Source organism: Triticum dicoccoides, chromosome 5A (assembly GCF_002162155.2).
Source record: "Triticum dicoccoides isolate Atlit2015 ecotype Zavitan chromosome 5A, WEW_v2.0, whole genome shotgun sequence".
In the NCBI taxonomy this organism is placed as follows: Eukaryota; Viridiplantae; Streptophyta; class Magnoliopsida; order Poales; family Poaceae; genus Triticum; species Triticum dicoccoides.
Genome location: NC_041388.1, coordinates 3,936,985 through 3,961,301, shown reverse-complemented (window position 1 = coordinate 3,961,301; position 24,317 = coordinate 3,936,985). Strand labels below are relative to the sequence as shown.

Sequence of the window (24,317 nt, the reverse complement as noted above, 5' to 3'; positions counted from 1 at the left end):
CTTCAAGATGGGGTTGGCTGCTAGGAAGGGCCTATATATGGAGTGTTTAACCAAGATAAGAGGGCATGGTTTTAGTGAGGTTTAACTCGGCTCAAAATACATTTCTGGTTTGGTCTAGCATCCTTTCCTGTAAAGACAATTTGCATGTGCACATTTTGGTGATACATTTTCCTTAATTGGTCTCCCTTGCTTATAATCCAGATATCTCCATGTTATGCTAGGGGCAGCAGTATTGAAGGACTTTGTGTTTTTCACTATCTCCATTTTATCAGCAAGACTTTAATGAATTGACGGTCTGATATTTTGGGATCGCTACTACAGGAGGAAACATTACCAAAAGGACCGATTGCTGTTCTCACAATGGCAGGCCGTTATTCTTCAGCATCATATTACAAGTTCATGTCTGAAGGTTTAGCTACCTCGCCCCTTTTCAATAGAATATGTTTTAGTAGAGGGTTATGGTTTACGTGAATTGAGATTGTTTTTATTTGTTCGAGGGACCTTCCAAATGTGTATATGGATTATGAGCATGAAAATTAGAATCAAATATTTGTATGTCAATAGTAAATTATTTTGGAGTTGAAAAGTCAGATTTGCTTCTTTTTATTTGGTATAATTTATGTGTGTACTTGTCATATGATGGAATTGCATAATTGACACGCATAAGCTATTGTTTCAAACTTAAGAAACACCAAAAATTAAGCGTTGTCTAGCTTCATGCATTTGGAAAGTCAGTGGCAGCAAAGTCGAGGTGATGATCAAGGTGTTCGATAACATCAATTGATCATTGGTGCTTGGCCTACTGTTGGAAATCAACTTCTGAATTTTATCGCCTTCGGTTTTCAATAGGGATAACCAAGACTGTTGTCAAGCTTTATCTTTGACGTGGTCTGAGACAAGAAGAAACAAACATTGGCACTACAATACATGCATCTTTAACTTCATCATTATTTACAAAAACAATAATTTAGTGCACTATCACCTCCTGCGATAGCTGACAACCGTTTTACATGTCAATCATACATAGAACAGGATATCATTCGTCGTGGTACGTGGTTGTCTTTTCAAAGAGACAGAAGAGGGAGATGAAGGGCGAGAGAGAGAGAGAGAGAGAGAGAGAGAAGGAGAGAGAATTGTGGATTTATGGTTTATTAGGTGAAAGCTTTATTCTTACAAATTATAATTACATGACCCATTCTCTTCTAATTGGAATTATTAGGGAGGGAAGTTGGAGATGATGGGTCCGGGGAGATGCAGCCGCTCCTGGCAGGGGCACCGCTATTCACGTGTGTGTTTGTTGCCGCGTCTCACATGTAGATGGGATGTATGATTTAGAGAGTATAGCATTATTATGGGACCTTCATTTCTTGTTCAAATATTTTTATTTATATGTTAGGATCATAATAGTTAATATAGAAAAATTGTAGAGTGGTTTTTTATTGTCTAGATGTTGCGTCGGGAAGCATTGAGAAGAGCGGCTAGAGGGATGTGTGGTGTTTGTAAGAATAGAGAGAGAAAAGATGTTCGTATTTGTGTTGTGATTAAATATTCCATGCAACGTGCTTGTTTGTGGAGAGGGAAATGGGCATTGCTTACAAATTCATTTGTTGGGCCCGTGGCAACGCACGGGCATTCTACTAGTATATAGAGTACATGGGCTGCGAGATCTCAACCGTATCCACTATACAAGAAATCGCTAAGCTAGAAAGTAAATACAAGAGATTCTAGCGGCCAGATATACATGCAATAACAATCATGTTCAACAAAAATTAAGAACCATGTGTGTAGAGCAAACTCCAAGAAGAGAGGCGGAACATCTGTTCAGCAAAACTATGTAATTCAGAAACACGTATAGGGATGAGTACATGATACAATTTGATTGAATTTACATTAACAAGTCTATCTGATGACCTCTGCCTCTCTGTCCTTGACAGCAATCGCGTACGTCTGGAATATGAAGTGGTATTTTACTAGGGAGGAGTACATCAACCTGTTCAAAAAAATTATCTACATCATCCTGTCTATAATCACCTCTGCATGTTTATCACCCTTATCCATCCTGTCACAAAGGTCAAGAAAGAGGCCGCCCAAGCAAAACCCGACAACCATGCCCACGATGGCGAGGACGCGCATGGCCACGTAGACCACCCATCCAATGGTGGATTGGGACGCGCATGGCCACGAAGAAGAGTAGGAGAAACAAGGAGCCGAGGAGAACAAGGAACCCGGCTAGAAACCCCACACAAATAAAGCTGCACCTGCTGCACTCATCGGCGTCCACGGCCGCGACCTCGTCGTCTCCGAAGTCGGGAGGGTTGTAGGTGAAGTAGGTGATGACGAACCTCTCCTTCCATGCCCAGAAGCTGGGCCGGCTGGGCTCCGCCGTCGCTGACGCTGCGTCGTCACCGCCGGCAGCGTCTCGAGCGGGACTAGCGCTGGGGGCAGGCGGGTTCTCGATATCGACCATTGATTCGATATTTGATATGGGCGTACCTGTTCTGGGATAACGCAGTGCTTAATAGATAGAAAGAATCTAGCACGCGTCTAGTGGGCGGCCGGCCGCCCTGAGATCGCTAGCCAGCGGCCACCCAAAAAAGGAAACCACCTGATCCCCCCTCGAGCGAAAAGAGGAAACAGTCCCCCACTCGCCCACTCGCCCACGTGGTCCCTGCCCGTCGGAGCGAAAAAGGCAACTGCCCCGCCCACCAGCTGGCCGCGGGATCACGTGCACCCTCCTCGCCAAACCATGCCCCGCGGGATCACGTGCACCCTCCTCGCCAAACTGCGCCCTGACTATCTTCTTCTTCCTCACGAAAGAAGGAGGATCTGCCCAGGTTGCAGAATCCACTCCATCTCTCGCCCCCACGTCTCAGCCCCACCGACGCTGCCTTCTTCTTTTTCTGCACGCCAGAAACAGATCCAAACGCAATCGCCCCCAGCCCTTCTTCCTCCTCCTACACAGCCGCCATGGGAGCCCCAAAGTAGAAGGAGCTGCTTCAAGATCTAAAGGGCAGGGTGGTCAGAGCCATACCAGGCAGTAAGATCGAGCAGGTAAGCCCCCTCTGCACCTCTTCACTTCCCCCTTCTTCATGGATCCATGGAGAATCTGCTTCAAAAAAGAGGTGAATCTGGCACATCACACCAGATGTTAAACATGCTGGATGTGTTAAACATGCCAAAAACTACCACCTGGATGTGTTAAAAACAAGCCAACTAAAAACGAGTTATCTGGCTAATTAAAACATGATTAAAGCCAACTTCTAGTTATTATTTGCAAAATGAACAAAAAATTGACTGCCCAATGCTTTGTTGAACATGTGCAACGAAAAATTCATAAATGTACAACTAAACATGCATCCCAGCCAACTGAACATGTATCCTGGCCAACTAAACATGTATCCTGCCAACTAAACATATATCTGGCAATACATGTTTCCAAATGTAGTATATGTGAAAATAAAAAACATGTTTTCTGGCCAACTAAACATGCATGTTGGCCAAAAACTGATGACCAACTAAGACATCTATTCTAGGCAACTAAGACATCTATTCTAGCCAACTGAATGCATTAACTAGCAAACTGAACATGCATGTTGGCCACAAAACTGAAAAAATGCAACCTGGCCAGCTGAGACATCTATTCTAGCCAACTAAAAGCATTGAATGTCCAACTGAATATGTATGCTGGCCAAGTGAAAATCCTGGAAATTGAGACGTCTATTCTAGCGAAAACCAGAAATCTGTAGTGCAACAGGAAAAACATAGGAACTTTTGTCCATGGCTAATGAAGCCGCAAACCATATTAACATATTCACACACAAATCTTGTCCCACGCATATATTCTGGTCCCACACCTATTGCAAACCATATTAATATGTTCAAATATACCAGATCTAGAAACATAAACGGCGATGAAAAACATATAACTATAATCTGTCCTCCAATTCTTCTTTCTTCTTTCTTATTTCACCTGGATTTTCCTTCTCAAATGTAGCATCCAATTATGTGCAGAAAAATCTGAAAAAAGCTCCTTGCGAAACGGAAACCTACAGATCATTGCAACAAAACAAAAAAGGAAAAGGTAAGAAAAACTATGTAGCAAAAAGAAGTCATGCTCTTGCCAGTTATTTACTGCAAACTGTGCAACTAACATAACAACTCTGTGCAAACAAAAAAATTCATAACTGTTATAATAAAAGATTATGCTATGGTCATATTGCTTTTAGGTTGTTTTGAAACACAGTTTTTCTGTGGTTACCAACTGATGACATCAATTTCTTCTTTTTTTATATGTGCAGGGAGTGTGTGGCAGCATCCAAAAACAAGGGGAAAATGCTTGATCTCAATGAGTTGCCTCCAGATCTCAATGAGCTTCCTCATGATATGGATCAGCAGCAACCCAGCATACAACAAGGAAACTGCACAGAAAATGGTCGATCTGTTTACTACACGCAGGCAAGTCGTGATGGTAACCCTACGGGCCATGACAATGTGGCAGGCCAGTCATCAGCCCGTGGTGCCCCTGTAGTGGTGTCTTTGCAGTCAGAGAGCCATACTCTTGATGACACAGGAACCGAGGCAAATGTTCCTGGTCCAACCAGGACTGAGCTAGAAGCTGGGGCTTTTGACAGAGCTGTGCAAGTAGAAGAAGGAGAGGATGAGGCTGGTTCTCAACCTATGGAACCCTATGTTGGCATGAGGTTTGACAGCCTTCAAATTGCTAAGGATCACTACAACAGTTACGCACTACGGATGGGTTTCTCTATCAAGATGAACACCTCTAGACGGACACCCCGCACCAATGAATTGATAAAACAACAGTTTTGCTGCAACAAGTTCAAGAAGCCCAAAGCTGATGATGGAGGAGCTGAGGCTCCTCCTTACCTGGACCCTATTCCAGATCCAACATCTGTTAACAGTGATGAGGAGATGGAAGAAGAACCTCCAATATTTGCTGAAGAGGATGCTGGTACTAGTAAGAAGAAGAAGAAGCGCAAACGTGAGACAATAAAGCAGACTGAATGCAAGGCGAAAATGTTGGTGAAGCTGATAGATGGGCGATGGGAGGTGACGCACTTTGTTCGTGACCACAATCATTCGCTCGTGAAAAAACCTTCATTGTCCAAATACTTGAGATCCCACCAAGGCATCTCACCTGATGAAAAGGAGTTTCTGCGCATCTTGTATAACTGCAACTTGACTACAGGTGTGGTGTTTTTCTATATCCCTTGAAGAATTAAGTTTCCCTCTAGGCAGTCCAGTGTGCAACTGTTATGGTACTACTGTGCAACTGAAATGGCTTAACTATGCAACTGTTGTCCAACTTCCCATGCTTTTTATATATCACTTTGGGTGCTTCTTGTGCAACTAGATTGTCTTTACTGTGCAAATGCACAATGTCCTGTATGCAAAAACTGCAAAGTGTTTTTAAAAAGGTGCAGCTAGGTGTCCATTTCCTGTGATTATCTTCTGTGCCAACACGTGTCCTATTACTGTGCAGCCGGATGTGCGCATTTGTGCAACTAAAAAAGGATATACTGTTTGTTTTTGTATTATGCAGGACGAATGATGCATGTAATGGCAGAGTTCTATGGATCTGAGATGATGGTGCCGTTCGGACCAAAGGCAATAACAAATCTTTGTACAAGTTTCCGTAGAGATGACACAAAGGAGGGTGATCTGATTGAGACAATTGCGCACTTCAAGGATATACAAAAAACTGATCCAGACTTCTTCTATAAGGTGAAATATGATGAAGAGGACAGAGTTGTCAACATATTTTGGTGGACGGCTTAGCTCGAAAAGCTTATGCGGAGGCGTACCACGATTGCATATCGTTTGACACCACCTACATGACCAACTTGTACAATATGCCGTTCGCGCCCTTCATAGGAATAAACCGACATGACCAATCTTTCATGCTGGGTTGCGCGTTTGTGAGGAAGGAGTTGGCATCGAGCTTTGATTGGGTCTTTGGAGCATTCCTAGAGGCTATGGATGGCAAACCTCCTGACAACTTCATCACCGATCAGGATGGTGCAATGAGGCAGTCAATACAGAGCATCTTTCCAACCACCGTGCACCGTTGTTGTTGATGGCACATCATGAAAAAGGCTCAGGAAAAGGTTGGTTGGTTGTTGTGCCGGAATCCAGGACTCTCTGATGATTTCAACAAGTGTGTTGACTTCAGCTTCACTATAGACGAGTTTGAGCAAAATTGGGCTGGGTTAATGATGAAGTATGAGGCTATGGCACACACGCACTTTGAGAAGTTGTACGAATACAGGTCAACTTGGGTGCCGTGCTACTTCAAACACAGGTTCTTTCCCTTCCTCCAGTCTACACAGCGTAGTGAGGGGTTCAACGCCGTCCTCAAAAGATATGTGAACCCACACAACTCAATGTTGAACTTCGTCAAGCAATATGAAAAAATACAGAACCACATCCTTGCCAAGGAAGGCTGCAATGATTACAGGACACAACACCTTGAGATTGAGTTGTGGTCCAACTTCCCAATAGAGAAGCAAGCTTACAAAACCTATACTAGAGACCTTTACCGCAAGTTTAGAGAAGAGTTTGAGTTGATTGGACGTTATAATGCATTCCAAGTTGGTGCTGATGTGTTTGAGCTCAGACCGAACCAGGAATTTGTTGCGAAATATGGTTCTCGAAACTACTTGGTGCAGGCAAGGGTCGAGGAGCGTTCCTATTTGTGTGAGTGTTGTAAAATGGACAAGGACGGCATCCTCTGTTGCCACATCCTCAAGGTGTTCACCCATGTTGGTGTTGATGTCATACCGGAAAGGTACCTGCTAAGACGGTGGACACCTACTGCTGTACCTAGTGCGCCAGGGACTGGTTATGAGAAACCGGATGAAATGCCTCCTCAATCAAAGAAGCAGATAAGGGAGAGGAACATGATATACGATTTTCGGAAACTAGCAAAGTTTGCGAGTGGTTCTGATCCAGCACAAGCTATTGTATACAAGCATATGCGTGCAGCACGTACCGAAATCGGCCACCTGAACAAGTCCAAGAAAAGGAAAAAACCGACTGCTGCAACGGGGCCATCAGATGATGGCAACCCTCGAGGACCTCCTCCACCTCCAGGCAGCAATCAGGGGGCTCATCATCCAGGTAATTATCTGCCCCAACTCCTGATCTAACTAGGTGTGTAACTTCAGTTGCACATATCATTGTGCCCAGTTGCACACACCATGGTAGCCACTTGGACAAGAACATACTGCCTAGTTGCGCACGCTGTGTTAGTTCACGCATCAAAGATAACACAGCTAACTTATTTTTTCCAGTTATGCATATATGTGATGTCAACCCTCAAGGACCTCCTCCCCCTCCTGGCTGTACACGGCATCCTCCGCCACCTCCTCCCCCGCATGCTCCTCCCAATGGCCCTACAGGCAGCACTCAGGGGGCTCGTCGTCTAGGTAATTACCTTCCCCCAACTCCCCATCAAACTAGGTCTGTAACTCCAATTGCACACACCATGGTGCTCAGTTGCACCGAACAGGCTACCTAGTTGCGCATGCTGTGTTAGTTCGAGCATAAAAAAAGATAAACACAACTGACTTGTTTGTCCTGTTTCTGCCTATAGGTGATGCCAACCCTCAAAGACCTCCTCCCCCGCCAGGCCCAACTAGCAGTGCCCTTTGTGCTACTCCCAATGGACCTACAGGCAAGACTCAGGGGGCTCATAACCCAGGTTAGTACCTTCACCGACTCCAAAACAAAAACTAGGGTGAGTGACTTTAGTTGCACATATCATAGTGCCCAGTTGAACAGAAACATGCTGCCTAGTTGCGTGCGCTGTGTTAGTTTGAGGATCAAGCTAAAAATCTAACTTGTTTTTCATGTTCTGCCCATAGGCGACTACAATCCAAGTACCATGACAGGCCGTGCTACTGCAGGTGTTTTTTTCAACTTAACTTGCACACAGCAACCAGTTAGTTGCACAAAAATGTACTGTGTGGTTGCACAGAACATCAGTGCTGGTTGCACAATAACAAAAATACTAAACTTTTTATATGATTATTACACAGGTGATCGTGACGGTCCTACTACCCCGTTGGAGGCTGCATCCCTTGCACAAGCTTCTGATGATTTTGTGCCCAGGGATCCTCCAAGGTCTACTACAAAGGGTAGGGCAAAGAGTCGACGGTACAAATCGGCGCTGGAGCTACACCCAAAGAAGAAAAATAAATGCAGCCAGTGCCAATCTACAGAGCACACTGCTGGTGTGTGTCCACAGAGGCTCCTATGATTCTGTTTCCTCATTTGTAACTTTGGAACAAAAAAGGAAAAATAATGATGTCTTTTTTAGCAATGTTGGGACCAAGTGGACACATTCAGCATCTATGATTCCTCTTTATCTAATTTATGCTGCTTGAATTAGTTCATGCATTGTGTAAAAAAAAGTTGCTATTTGTGCCTTTGTTGGCAACTGGTTAAATATTTAGTTGTTGAACAATTGTATATACAGTGCTCCTAATATATCAACAAAAGTGATGATATTGAGTTGCAGACGCAATTACTAGCAGTGTGCAACTACAAAATCTACTTAATAAAATTGTACAAACCAGAAACTTCCTCCATGGAGCAGGGAAAAAAAAGTACTGACCTACTCCTTGTCGTATCTCAGCAACTTCCTCCATGGGGCGGTGTTGTGCACGCTGGTGACCCAATCATACGTCAGCTTCTTCCTGATGTTGAGTACTTCCTTGGGGTCGTAGTTGGGCAGTTGGCTACCATTCCACTCGGTGGCGTTAAGCAGTGCGAACAACCCACACTCATTACTGCAAAAAATGGGCAAAAAAAATTGTCACATAAAATTAAAACCAAATAAAGGTAATGCACTCTGTGCAACTACTTATGTCCTACTGTGCAACTGCTTGTGTTCTACTGCAACTCATTATGTGCCACTTTGCAACTACTTACGCGCCACTCTGCAACTAGCTAGATAATCCATTAGAAACTCATAAAAATGATAAAAACAGATTGAAGACTTGTACTGTGTCTTAAAAATACTAAAGATTGCACATGTAGAAAAAATTAAAAACTACAAAATGATTGTATTTGATTGAGAAGGAATGAAATGCTTATTGTCTTACTTGCCAAGCTGCTTTGGTACGTCAACGTCAATAATTTGGAAGTGCTCGATGCTGAACTTTGGGTAATGCTTCCTCCATAGCTGGCGTACTGCCCCCGCAATGGTAGAGGCGTTGTTCATCAGCTCAATGTTGTCCAGCATCCTGCTTGAATCAAGAACTTCGAAGCGTCCGTCCCTCAAGTTGACACTGAAGACCCAATAATGCCTCCCTCCGTCCTTATCAGTTACATCTGCGCACTCGAGCACTGGCAGCATGACCTGCAAGCGTGAACGATTTCAGACACAAATACAAGATGTAGCTAAGAAAAACAGTAAAAAGACTTTGTCAAGTTAAAAACGGGTTGCAACAAGTATCTGCCAACTAACAGATGTGTCATGTGCAACTGGACATGCTGTGGGTGCCAACTAAAAAAAGATTGATGATGTGGGCACAACACTCACCAAGTCTTTCTTGTCGAGACGGTTCTTGTAATCAAACTTCTTGTTCATCTCATTCACATTGTGGATCCCTTGCTGTAATTTTATCTGCAGAGATTATAAAACATGGCTCAAAACTCCTTAGTAGGTGAAAGGCCTCCCTCAAATGGTCAACGGAAAGTGCTACAGAACAAAGATGAGGGTAAAAAGAAGGTTTTGGAAAAACTTACAGAAAACCTCAGTGGCATAACAACCTTCTTTGACCCTTCTGGTAAGTTATCCATGATGTGTAAGATTCCAGTCTCAATAACAATTTTTGACAACCATTGAACCGGCTTCATCGAATCAACTAACTCCTTTAAAGAAATGTAGAAAGCACCATACCTAATTATCTCAGGGCTGATTTTTTTTTGAAAGCAATAAAAAGACAAGTTAGCTCGAAGGGTCACAGCAGCAAAAAAAATGTGCATGAAAATGAAAAAAGAACAGTGTGCAACTAAAAGCCCTGTTCTGTGCAACATACTATGCTTTCTGTGCAACTAAGTGGCTGGTGCTATGCAACTGAAAAATATATGTATGTAGGCTATCGGGAGTTAGTTTACCTGGTAGCTCCATCATTTGCTCCTTTGTGATGCCTGACCCAATACAAGAGGGCAGCGTAAAGCTTGTTCACTACCTCATTGGTGCTGAAAGTCTTGTTCTTGTTGTAGTCGATGAATGGAGACCTTTGAGATGCTGCGGGCCTTCTTCCCCTCCTCTGTCTTCGTGCAAGAGGTGGCCCCGAAGAACTGCTCGTGCCAAGTTCTGGTTCTGCGCATATCGGGGTGTGGCAATTCTCTGGTGAACCAACATCTAGTTCTTGAGCTATTGCCTTGCCAACATCAGCAGCATCACATCCTTCATTCACAGCTGCTGGGTCTAACTCACACTCATCGATGCTAATCACACCGGCTCCCGCTGTATCTACTACTGGAGCAGGTGCTGGAGCATCACCATCTATGCCGAGGTCAAAAGATGGTGCATCGCAGAACCCATCACCATGATAAGAGTTTGATCTTCCTAAGGGTTCAAGGACCAGGGCATCTCCTTGCGGCACAAACATGGGTGCATCATTCACTGATTTGGTTCGCAATAGTGTTGTAGTTGGCGGCCTTGGAGGCTTGCACCTACTTATAATGTCGAACACCTCCTCTTGTGTTAATGGTTGCTGAAAGACAACTCTTGGGGACGGCACTTTGATAGTTGGATCACCTCCTTTTGTGTTTGGCATTGAAGCATCTCTATCAGTAGGCACCTTGGGACTTGCAGTTGCAGTGGTGCCTTCCTGACCAGCTGTGGTGGTTTTGACTGTGACCATACTGCTAACTGACACATCAGTTGGCACACTGGTATCTGTAGTTGGCATCTTTCCAGTCTGAGTTGGCAGCAACCTGGCAGAACTTGGCACCCCTGCATCAATGGTTGCGGCTCGCAGCTCTCTCTCGTCTCTGAACCCCAAATCTTTTGTGGCCTGTTCCCCCTTTGCGCCCCTGGCAAACTTGACAATCTTCTGCTTAGGTGGTTTTGGTGGGACTGTTGAAAGGGGAGCCTTCCCCTTGATCTGTTGAACTTCTCTGACATTGGTTGGCTCTCTGCTCACTACTGTTGGCATATCAGTTTGAAGCACAGCTTCCTTGACCATATTTACTTCAGCATCTTCACTCACCATCTTCTCCTTGGTTTGAGGCAACTGCAGATTCTTCTTCATTGAAACTGCTTTACACTTCTGGACCACGTGAGGGTTTGCCGTGGATGCTGCCTTGCTCTTGCTGGAGCTTAGGTCTGGGAGCTGCTTTAAATATTCCTTGTATTTTTCCTTTGAATGAACCCAGTCAAGACCCTTTCCTGCTTCCTCCATGTCAATTTGATTCTTTTCAGCTTCAGTTGATAAGAACAGGCTCTTGTCAATGGCAAAGTTGATCTTCTCACACATATCTTTGTCGCTGAAATCTGGCACGGGAAAGGTGGTTGGCAAAGCTGGCTTCAAGTTGCAGAGCTTGAACATATCAATGCTTCCCTGAGACTCTGCTTCGTCATTTTTCTTTGACTTTGGCAAATCCTTGTCTTTCCAGCAAGTCTTGTCAATCAACAACTGTAGTGTGCTCCTACTACTCAATGAATTGCAGCTGCTCGCAGGGGTGGCGTGAGTGCTAGTCCTCCTGGATGTGTTGCCACCTGTACCACCAGAACCAGGAGCGTTGTCATCATCATCGTCATCGCTGCTGTCGCTGCCTCCATTGGATCCCCCTTTATCATCACCATAATCATCCTCGTCTTCTTCATCCTCGTCTTCTTCCCTCTCACTGCCATCAGCTGCTGCGCCTTTGTCTTCTCCCCTCTCACTGCCATCAACTGCTGCCCCTTTGTCCCCGTCCCCCTCTCTGGCCTCACCTTCTTCTTCCTCCTCCTCTGCATCACTATCTTCTTCCTTGTTCTCCTCCTCTCCTTTGTCCTCTTCTTGTTTGTCCTCCTCCTCCTCCTCCTCCTCCTCCTCTTCCTCCTCATCCTCCTCCTCCTCTGCATCTTCTTCATTGTCATCCTCATCCTTGTCCTCCTCCTCTGATTCATCCGCATCTGTCTCCTCATCGTCGTCAGCATCTATCGCTGCTCCCATTTCCTCATCTTCTTCTGAATCATCCTCAACAAATTCTTCTTATTCTTGTATAGTTGACCGCCATCTCTTTCTTTTTGGAGCACGGCGTGATGCCCCAGTTTGCATTGATGGCTGCTGTACGTAAGGATCAATATCTGGTTCCTCGTCATCAATCTTGACAACTTCTTCAATGAAGGTGCCAACCTGTTCAGTTACAGCCTTGCATAGCTCATTGACCACTTTCGCAATTTTTGCCTTTTTCTGCATCAACACAAAAAAGATTCAGTACTGATTCAGTTAGAAAAAATAATAAAAAGTAAAAATGTCTGTAACTGACCATGATGTGATAAGCAAAAACGACTAATACACACTTTCTGGCCAACTAAAAAACATGATTCTAGCCAACTACACATGCACTGTGGCACAAAGTAAAAACCATGCATTTCTGCCAAAAGTTGATGACAATGGTTGTAAATGAACACTTTGACTATCCAAAAGAACATGTGCAACTACAAAAGCTTATATGTGCAACTGAACATACATCACAGCCAACTAAATTCTAAATTTTCGCAACTACAAAAGTTATACATGTCCAACTGAACATACATCCCAGCCAATAGAAAAAATATTGGTAAGTGATACAAGTTTATGTATGCAAAACACTAACCTGCGGATTGTATGTTATTGGTAACTTGGATGCCACAAATGCTTCAGCTTGCAAAATTCCACCAAACAGTGGTGTCTGCTCCGTGCCTCTATACTCCTCTTTAAGCTGATGTAAAAAAAAGAAATAGAAAATAACAAGGTTATCAAAATAGATTTGTGTGTTGAATGAAACCACACATTACAACCTGTGCAACTACAAACAAGATACTGGGGTAGACAAATTCAACTATACATATATGCAACTGAACAAAGACACAAAAACTGTGCAACACACATGGCACCTAAAAAAAAGTTCCTACCAACTGATGCAACACATCTGTGCAACAAGATTAGTAAAACTGTGCAACTTAAAAAAGATGGTGTGCCAATTTAAAATGAACATGTGTGCAGATTGCCAAACTTAAAGCTATAATCTGTGCAACTACATGCATTGTTGTGCCAACTGATGACAGTTTTCTGTGCAATTTCCAAAAAGAGTGACCAGACATCAAAAGAACATAGAAGGAAGACACTGTTGGAAAAAAAAAAGAACTCACTTGTAATTTGCCGAACACACCATGAGAGATAGTATCCTTCTTGGTCACCTTGGCAATTAGAGTACTATCCCATGCATTCGATCGTATCGCGCAGTTGCTTACTGGGATGTCATGTACGAGCGCATCAAGGTATAGTATCTGCACCAGACCCAAACAAAAGAAAAAGCCAAGTTCAGTTATTGTTATGAGAATTTCAGCAAACTATAACTGCACAGAAAGAACAGGAACAGATGGAAAAAAGTGGTCATTTTCACTAACCATCAAGTGATACAAGCAGCAGCAAACAGTTTGCTTCTCCTGGTCCATGTTCCGGAAAGCTTCGTTAATGTGTTCTGCTACAAAGAGGTAGATGTTTGTATTCTTTAGCATTTGATGATCTAGCACAAGTCCATAACACTTTGGGCTGAGCTTCAAGGCCGTGGTTGGTGCTAGAAAAGTACTGAAGGCAACCGCAAGCCAGGCCATAAAAAATGTGTCATCCGTTCTTCCAGCCATATGCTCAATCATCTTGAGCCGTGTAGTGATCTGGGGATGAGAATTTCCAGTTATGTTGAAAGCCTGTCTGAATCTCCTAGTGGCATCCTTGTCAACTAAATATCTGACTTTTGGACCCTTGTTTGGGAGATCAAATACCCTCTGAACACTGTCAGCATCGACACGGATCCTTCCCCTTCCTGGGAAAACCATTTCAGAGGTCTGTGGCTGGTAGGACTGCACCAGGAACTTAGTGAGGTCCGCTGGAAGTGTGTCTGATAAGTTCAATAGCCCCCCGACCGACCTCGAAACTAGCTCTGATTTCTGTAGTGGAGTTAGAGAGGCGTTGAAATTTGCAAAGCGCGCTGGTGATGCCCTTATCCTGCCTGCTTGTGATGGTCGCTCCACATCTTCCCCTGGATACACCTCAACTCCTTCACCGCTGCCCTGTTGATTAGAAAATGAAAGCATTACACAAACATTAAACACAAGAGAAAAAACAAGAATGAAAAAAAACTAGCAATCATCATTTGGATCAGTATTAGAATGAGCTATATATTCATAAAATGGATCATGCCAACTAATATGATGTATTTGTGCAACTAATAAAGCTCATGAGGGCAACTGCAAAGACTGCCATTGTGCAACTGAATGTGCAACAATAAAACAGTAAATAAAAAAAGAACGAGACCTGGCAGCTACAAAAAGTTCTAGTGTATGTGCAACAATAAGAAATGATATTGCAACACAAGAAAAACAGTAACTAAAAAAAAGGTTTGCAAAGAACTATTCAAATAGCTCATAAAAACACACAAAAAACCCACATACCTCAGCATCTGCTGTGGAAGATGCGACAGCTTCTCCAGCAACTGCTGCCTGCACAAAAAAATGACCACTGATGTCAACTATGAAAAGATGCCAACTAGTGAACTACAAGATGCCAACTAATGCCAACTAATGTCAATTGTATTTAAATCAAAATGACTAGAGATGTCAACTACAAAAGGTTGTTATTGACAGACTAAAAAACAAAAAATAGTGTTCCGAACTGCTGCATAATTTCATCACTATCTAAAAAAGGCGAGAAAAAACACTTATAATTGAGATTTTACTTACCCTAGAAGATGACTCAGCTCCCTTGCCAAGTGCTGCACGTCTAGTCCGCTTTACAACACGAAACTGATCAGCATCCTAAGAAAAAAACATGAGCATGGGAAAAAATAAAAAAATGTTATATGACCCAAACAAAACCAAAAAAATGGACTTGTGTCATCAACATGCCACTTACCTCAACATCCTCTCCCTGCTCAACACTCTGCGCAGGTCGTGGCTGGCGATTAGCAGGACGCTTCGAGTTCCGGCGAAGAGGTTGACTTCCAGAACGCTGATTAAGCAACCAAAAGAAAACATGAAAAAAAGACATTAGCATACATGCATAAGTTGAAAAACAACTCAAAAACAAAAGAAAAAAGTGAATAAAAATACATCTCCTTCATTGCCACCCGCATCTCCTCCTATTATAACCATTTTTGCCCTGCGGAAGGAAATACAACAAAAAAAACATAGTTAGAAGATGTTGACACCAACTACTACAATCATGCAGCCAACTGGGCAGTAAACCTTGTGCAAACTGGACATCAAATAAGCCAACTAACTTTTTTCTGCCTAATTATTACTTGCCAACTGTGACAAGTAATACCTAGACAGAAAAAAGTTAAGTAAAGGCAACAAGCTCAGTGAGATAACTTATTCTGAAAAAAGCGTCCCTAGTTGAACATGAAGGGAGACACATGAAAACAACCACATCCACAACAAAAGACTTGCACATTGAGAAAAATTAAAATGGAAAATTGGCAAGCATTGGTACTAATTTGCACAAATCAAGGGGTCCTAGTTGCACAAAGCAGGAGAATAACACATAAACCACCACAGCCACCACAACGCTGGTGGATTGGGTAGATTATATTGGAAAATTGGCAAGCATTGGTGCTAAAATTGTACAAACAAAGAGTCCCTAGTTGCACACAGCAGAGGGGGGAACAGCCAACTAGTAAAAGTGTATAACATATGCAACTAAGTAAAACCAACTAAGTAGAGCAACTGGCACAAGTGTATAACATATGAATAGCCAACTTAGTAAAAGTGATGCAGCCAACCGAGCAGGCAACTTGTGCAACTGAACACAATATAGACAACCACCTAGTACAAAAACAGTGAGCCAACTGACCAAAACAACTGCTGCAACTGCAGAGCATATGGACAGCCAAGTACTATATGGACGCAGCCAACTGAGGAGAATGTTTTGCAACTAACCACTTAAATCTCTGAACACCAACTACGAAATCAGTCAATGCATTGCACACAAAAACAGTGAGCCAACTGACCAAAACAACTGCTGCAACTACAGAGCATATGGACAGCCAAGTACTATATGGACGTAGCCAACTGAGGAGAATTTTGTGCAACTAACCACTTAAATCTCTGAACACCAACTATGAAATCAGCCAATGCATTGCACACAACATTGCGCACATCTAATACAACTTACAGAATAACTAAGAATCATGAACAGATCTCAAATCTCTGCAAAAAATTGAATGGAACATGAAGTAAACAGCCAAATCGCCCCTAAAATCGCGCAAACGGGGACTACACGTTGACCCTGTCCAGCCACCCCCGTGCCGTGAACTACGCCTCCAACGATTCCCCCGTGAGGAGAACCACCCGCAAGCCGTCGCCAACCTGAGCACTCCGCCGCGACGCCCCGTTCGATGGAGAGGATGGCGAGGAGGAAGACGAAGACGGAATGGGGAGAGAACTCGCTGTGGCGAGGGATTTCAGGCCACCTTGTAGACCCGACCACCGTTGGGCGCGTGCTGCGAGATGGGAGAACGGAACTCAACGTGACCAAAATTGAAGATAAGCGGGGGTAGTTCACGCCGTTCCCGAACCCTAGAGAGCATTTCCCTCGCATTTCGGCACCATCCGCGCCCCGCGAGATAGAGAAAGGGAGGAGAAGCACGTAGAAGTGAAGGGAGAGCATACCTCCGGCGGCGAGGAGCACCAGCGATTCCCCGGCGAGGAGAACCACCCGCAAGCCGCCGTCAAATCTGAGCACTCCGCCCGCCACGCCCCGTTCGGTGGAGAGGATGGCGAGGAGGAAGACGCTGAAGGAAGGACGGGAGAGAGAGCACGCTGCGGCGAGGGATTTCAGGCGCAGATTTCGAAAATCGCCGCCCACGACCCCCACTACTCTCTCCTCTACCACTTACAGGTGGGCCTCCCACGTCCGGATGCGGACAAAACCGCCCACGACCGCGGTGCACGACCAATCCAGACCAGGTGGCACCTGGCGGATCTGGGAGCGATCGCTCGCGCGATCGAACGGCCACGGGCCGGCCGCCCGTTTCGGTCAGTTAGTGGCCGGCCACTTTTTAGACTTTAGGAAGAATCTAAGGAGGACAAGCGATTCTGTTGTGTCCGAGTCTAAGTGCAGCTCTTGTACGCGTCGGTCTGACGTCTCGTTTCGAAACCAATTCATGCGTGTACGTAGCTCTTGTACGTGCCGGTCTAATTTTGGACCACCATAACACCCGAACATTTCGCCCGAACGACCTCCCCCGCTCGCATTCACTGGGTCAGCCCAATGGCTCCAAAGGACAGGCCCAAAAATGCCAATGAATTTAAGAATAAAAAAACAAAGAATTGCATTTTCTGTTGGCCCAAAAACTGCTACTGCGTCTCCCAAAAAATAGATAGAAACAAAAGGAGGCCTAAAAATGCACTGGACCAAGAAAACTCTCCTAGAAAATCCATACTACGCTAAAAAAGTTGCCATGCTCTAATGAACAAAACTACCATATAATCACAAAAAAGGTACTTATATTTACATGATTTGCCATGATGTTCATACACACTTCATTACAACTGAGTGTGGAAAGTTTGCCATGAAATTATGAAAAAATAGAAGAAAAAAAAACAAAAAATGAACATATAGGATAGAAGAAAAAATATTTCTACAAAAAATTGCCATTGTGTGTGTATAAAAAAATTCTGAGCAATGTCATATCAATTGATCAAAATTTCTTAACTTTGCCATCTTTTAAATACACAATGTAAAAAGCAGGAAAATTTGCCATGGCAAATTAACCTAAATCTTGCCAGGGAAAATTAAAATAAAATTCGCCAAGTATGTAAATAAAAGTATTTTTGTCATGGATTTTTTTTTAGAAATTCCCATGGAAACACAAGTATATTTACCATGGTACATAGTAAAATTTGCCATGTTCCGAAAATTGTAAATATGCCATCATATTTAAATTAAAAATCGCCATGCTCTTTACAATAAATTTGACATGCCAAAAAGAAATTAAATTTTGCCATGTTATTAAAAAGTACATGGCAAAAATGGATTAAATTTGACCATGGCAAAAATGGAGTAATTTTGCCATGGATATAAATTAATAGTTGCCATGGCTACACAAGTATATTTGTCATGTTACATATTAAAAAATTCATGTTCTGGAAATGTCAATTTGCCATCATATTTAAATAAAAATTTGCCATGCTCTATACAATTATGCATGGCAAAATTATGATGTTCATACACACTTCATTACAACTGAGTGTGGAAAGTTTGCCATGAAATTATGAAAAAATAGGGAAAAAACAAAAAATGGACATATAGGATAGAAGAAAAAAGATTTCTACAAAAAATTGCCATTGTGTGTGTAAAAAAAATTCTGAGCAATGTCATATCAATTGATCAAAATTTCTTAACTTTGCCATCTTTCAAATACACAATGTAAAAAGCAGGAAAATTTGCCATGGCAAATTAACCTAAATTTTGTCATGGCAAATTAAAATAGAATTTGCCATGTATGTAAATAAAAGTATTTTTGTCATGGAAAAAAAATAAAAATTCCCATGGAAACATAAGTATATTTACCATGGTACATAGTAAAATTTGCCATGTTCCGAAAATTGTAAATTTGCCATCATATTTAAATTAAAAATTGCCATGCTATTTACAATAAATTTGACATGGCAAAAGAAAGTAAAATTTGCCATGTTATTAAAAAGTATATCATGGCAAAAATGGATTAAATTTGACCATGGCAAAAATGGAGTAATTTTGCCATGGAAATAAATTAAAAGTTGCCATGGCTACACAAGTATATTTGCCATGTTAGATATTAAAAATTCATGTTCTGGAAATGTCAATTTGCCATCATATTTTATTTTCTTTTTCTTTTATTTCCTTTTTATTTTTATTTTTATTTCATTATTCCTTTCTGTTTTGCAAATTGTTAGGCCACACAAATAATTTTGTAAAATATGGAATTGTGCCACACAAATACTTTGCAATATTTAGCACTGCCATAAAATGGTTTGGTATTTAAATAAAAAATGGTTGGTAATTTTTAAAATTTAAAAGGCATTTAAATTATTGCTTTAGCCACTGTTTTAATTAGTTTAGAGCACATAAACACTTTATAAAAAGTTGGTTTCACCATGAAAATTACTCATCGGTTATTTGTGATACAAAGGACATCTTTATTTTGCTGTTTGAATAAATACTATTTTGACTTTAATTTAAATTTTGAATTTGACTTTATTTGGAGCAACTTGAGGTTTAGCAATTTGATTGTGATGACATGGCATCATTTGTGTGTGGTTACTCTAGCTTAACTACTGGGGTGTTACAATCAAGTCGTTGGGAAAGATCTAGGCACATATGGCTAGTCAAATATATTTGATCATGAATTATTATTGTTGACAATTATCTATATGATAAATGAGTTGGGAGACGAAACATTAAGCCCCTATCTTTCTCTGTGTTCGATGGTTGCCATTTTTCTAAAAATATGCTTTGAGTATTATCAATCATAGAAGACTATATGATGATTGAGTATGTGGAGCTCTTACTTAGACTTTGTTGAGAATAAGTTGAATTGCAATTGTTTGGTGACTATAAGAACATAGGTTGTTAAGTTTCAAGCGAATGCATTGTTTGAACCATAACATTTGAACCGGTGAGAAAGAGTTGATGTTATGATGCTAAAAGTGATTGAAATTATTATTGATCAAACTTATGCACTATGCTAACATTCACACTTCATAAATTATTTCTTTTATCATTTACCTACTCGAGGATGAGCAGGAATTGAGCTTGGGGATGTTGATACGTCTCCAACGATCTATAATTTATGAAGTATTCATGCCATGTTTACAACAATTTTATATGGTTTTGGTATGATTTGAATGAAACTAACCTGGACTGATGTTGTTTTCAGCAGAACTACCGTGGTGTTGTTTTTGTGCGGAAATAAAAGTTCTCCAAATGCAGCAAAACTTTTTGATGAATTTTTTGGAAAAAAAGAGGCACTAGAAGCTTCATGGGAGGACCAGAAGGTGAAGGAGGTGACCACTACCCACCAGGGCGCGCCAGGGGCTTTGGTCGTGGGCTGGTGGGTAGTGGGTAGCCTGTGGACCATCTTAGCGTGAGACTGAGGCCAAAAAATCTTACAAATAGAGAAACTACCTGAAATAATCCTAGAACTTCGGCTCCGCTGCCGCAAGCCTCCGTACCTCCACGATCCAATCTAGAGCCCTTTTCTGGCACTCTGCCGGAGGGGGAAATCATCACCAGAGGCCATCTTCATCATCCCGACGGTCTCCATGATGAGAGAGTAGTTCACCCTCGGGGCTGAGGATTTGTACTAGTAGCTATGTGTTTGATCTCTCTCTCTCTCTCTCTCGTGTTCTTGATTTGGCATGATCTTAATGTATTGCGAGCTTTGTTAATGTGCTTTGATCATATGGTGTTTTCCCCTCTCTAGCTTCTCGTGATGAATAATTGAGTTTTTACGTTTGAGGTTTCACATTTATCGGATTGAATACTTTGTTGGGTTTAAAAACACCTGATGTATGTCTTGCATATGAATACCCATGGTGACAATGGGGTATTATATTGATTCACTTGATGTATGTTTTGTTACTCAACTCGTGGATTCCCGAGGTGACATTGGGGTAATCTATGCATAGGGGTTGATACACGTTTTCGTCCTACTTTCTCCGGTAGAAATATTGGGGCACTTTTTGAAGTTCTTTGTGTTGGATTGAATATTATGAATCTGAAGTTGTTTGATGCATATCGTATAATCAACTCACATATACTTGTGGTGATATTGGAGTATCTAGGTGACATTAGAGTTGGTTGATGTGTATCATATGGTGTTCGATACGTCCATTTTGCATCATGCTTATATATCGATATTTATTGTATTATGGACTGTTATTTCACTTTATATCACAATACTTATGTCTATTCTCTCTTATTTTACAAGGTTTACATAAGGAGGGAGAATGCCAGCAGCTGGAATTCTGGGCTGGAAAAGGAGCAAATATTAGAGACCTATTCTGCGCAACTCCAAAAGTCCTGAAACTCCACGGAACGTCTTAAAATAAATAAAGAAAAATCCTCGCCAAAGATTAAGGCCAGGGGTCCCACACCCTGCTCACGAGGGTGGGGGGCCCCCCTAGGGCGCGCCCCCTACCTCGTGGGCCCCCTGGTGGCTCTCCGACGCCCATCTTCTCCTATATGAAGTCTTTCGATGAGAAAAAAATAAGGGGGAACTTTTCGGGACGAGACTCCGCCGCCACGAGGCGGAACCTTGGCGGATCCAATCTAGAGCTCCGGCGGAGCTGTTCTGCCGGGGATACTTCCCTCCGGGAGGGGGAAATCATCACCATCGTCATCACCAACGCTCCTCTCTTCGGGAGAGGGCAATCTTCATCAACATCTTCACCAGCACCATCTCATCTCCAAACCCTAGTTCATCTCTTGCATCCAATTCTTGTCTCAAAGTCCGGGATTGGTGCTAGTAGGTTGCTAGTAGTGTTGATTACTCCTTGTAGTTGATGCTAGTTGGTTTAATTGGTGGAAGATCATATGTTCAGATCCTATATGCATATTATTACCCCTCTGATTATGAACATGAATATGCTTTGTGAGTAATTACGTTCGTTCCTGAGGACAAGGGAGAAGTCTTGCTATGAGTAGTCATGTGAATTTGGTATTCGTTTGATATTTTGATAAGATGTATGTTGTCTAGCCTCTAGTGGTGTTATGTGAACGTTGACTACATAACACTTCACCATTATTTGGGCCTAGAGGAAGGCATTGGGAAGTAATAAGTAGATGATGGGTTGCTAGAGTGACAGAAGCTTAAACCCTAGTTTATGTGTTGCTTCGTAAGGGGCTAATTTGGATCCATATGTTTCATGCTATGGTTAGGTTTACCTTAATACTTTTGTTGTAGTTGCGGATGCTTGTAATAGAGGTTAATCATAAGTGGGATGCTTGTTCAAGTAAGAACAGCACCCAAGCACCGGTCCACCCACATATCAAATTGTCAAAGTATCGAACGCGAATCATATGAACGTGATAAAAACTAGCTTGACGATATTCCCATGTGTCATCGAGAGCGCTTTTCCTATTATAAGAGTTTGTTCCGGCTTGTCCTTTGCTACAAAAGGATTGGGCCACCTTGCTGCACTTTATTTACTTTTGTTACTTGTTGCTCGTTACAACTTATCCTATCACAAAACTATCTGTTACCACTTATTTCAGTACTTGCAGAGAATACCTTACTGAAAACCGCTTATCATTTCCTTCTGCTCCTCGTTGGGTTCGACACTCTTACTTATCGAAAGGACTACGATAGATCCCCTATATTTGTGGGTCATCAAGATTCTTTTCTGGCGCCGTTGCCGGGGAGTGTAGCGCATTTGGTAGGTGGAATTTGGCAAGGAAAAATTTATGTAGTGTGCTGAAATTTACTGTCACTTGTTACTATGGAAAGTAATTCTCTGAGGGGCTTGTTCGGGGTATCTTCACCACGTCCAGTAGAGCAAAGAGTTGCTCCTCAACCTACTGAACCTATTGAAAATGAAATTCCTTATGAGTATCCTTCGGGTATGATAGAAAACTGCTAGCTAATCCTTTTACAGGAGATGGAACAAAGCATCCTGATGAGCACTTAATATATGTGGATGAAGTTTGTGGATTATTTAAGCTTGCAGGTATACCCGATGATGTTGCTAAGAAGAAGGTATTCCCTTTATCTTTGAAGGGAGACGCATTGATATGGTATAGGCTATGTGATGATATGAGATCATGGGACTATAAAAGATTGAAGCTGGAATTTCATCAAAAGTATTACCCTATGCATCTTGTTCATCGTGATCGCAATTATATATATAATTTCTGGCCTCGCGAAGGATAAAGCATCGCTCAAGCTTGGGGGAGGCTTAAATCAATGTTATATTCATGCCCCAATCATGAGCTCTCAAGAGAAATGATTATTCAAAATTTATATGCTCGGCTTTCTGATAACAATCGCACCATGCTCGATACTTCTTGTGCTGGCTCTTTTATGATGAAGACTACTGAATTCAGATGGAATTTATTGGATAGAATTAAACGCAACTCTGAAGATTGGGACCTCGACGAAGGTAAGGAGTCAGGTATGAAACCTAAGTTCGATTGTGTTAAATATTTTATGGATACCGATATTTTCTGTAAGTTTAGCACTAAATATGGACTTGACTCTGAGATAGTAGCTTCTTTCTGTGAATCTTTTGCTACTTATGTTGATCTCCCTAAGGAGAAGTGGTTTAAATATCATCCTCCCATAGAAGTAAAAGTAGCCGCACCTATTAAAGTTGAAGAAAAGACTGTCACTTATAATGATCCTATTGTTCCTACTTCTTATATTGAGAAACCACCTTTCCCTGTTAGAATAAAGAATCATGCTAAAGCTTCAACTGTTGTTCGTAAAAGCAATATTAGAACTTATACACCTCCTGAGCAAGTTAAAGTAGAACCTAATATTGCTATTGTTAAAGATCTCTTGTCTGATAATATTGATGGGCATGTTATTCAGTTCGAAGGTGAAACTGCTAGAATTGCTAAACCTTGTGATAAAGATAAACATAGACCTGTGGTAGGCGTGCCTGTTATTTCTGTTAAAATAGGAGATCATTGTTATCATGGCTTATGTGATATGGGTGCTAGTGCTAGTGTTATACCTTATGACTTGTATAAAGTAATCAAGCATGAAATTGCACTTACTGAGTTAGAAGATATTGATGTCACAATTAAACTTGCCAATAGAGATACTATTTCAGCAATGGGAATTGTTAGAGATGTTGAAGTCTTGTGTGGGAAAACTAAATATCCTGCTGATTTTCTTGTTCTTACTTCTCCGCAAGATAGCTTTTGTCCCATTATATTTGGTAGACCCTTCTTAAATACTGTTAATGCGACCATAGATTGCACAAAGAATGTTGTTACTGTTGGCTTGGATGATATGGTTCATGAGTTTAATTTCTCTAAATTTAGTAAACAACATCGTGAGGAAGAATTACCTAGTAAGGATGATATTATTGGTCTTGCTTCTAT

At 42.0% G+C, this 24,317-nt stretch overlaps 1 pseudogene; it reads left to right on the top strand.

Moving 5' to 3' along the window:
* The first annotated feature begins 4,304 nt into the window (after positions 1–4,304).
* Positions 4,305–8,278, top strand: LOC119296756 (annotated as a pseudogene).
* The last annotated feature ends 16,039 nt before the right edge of the window (positions 8,279–24,317 follow it).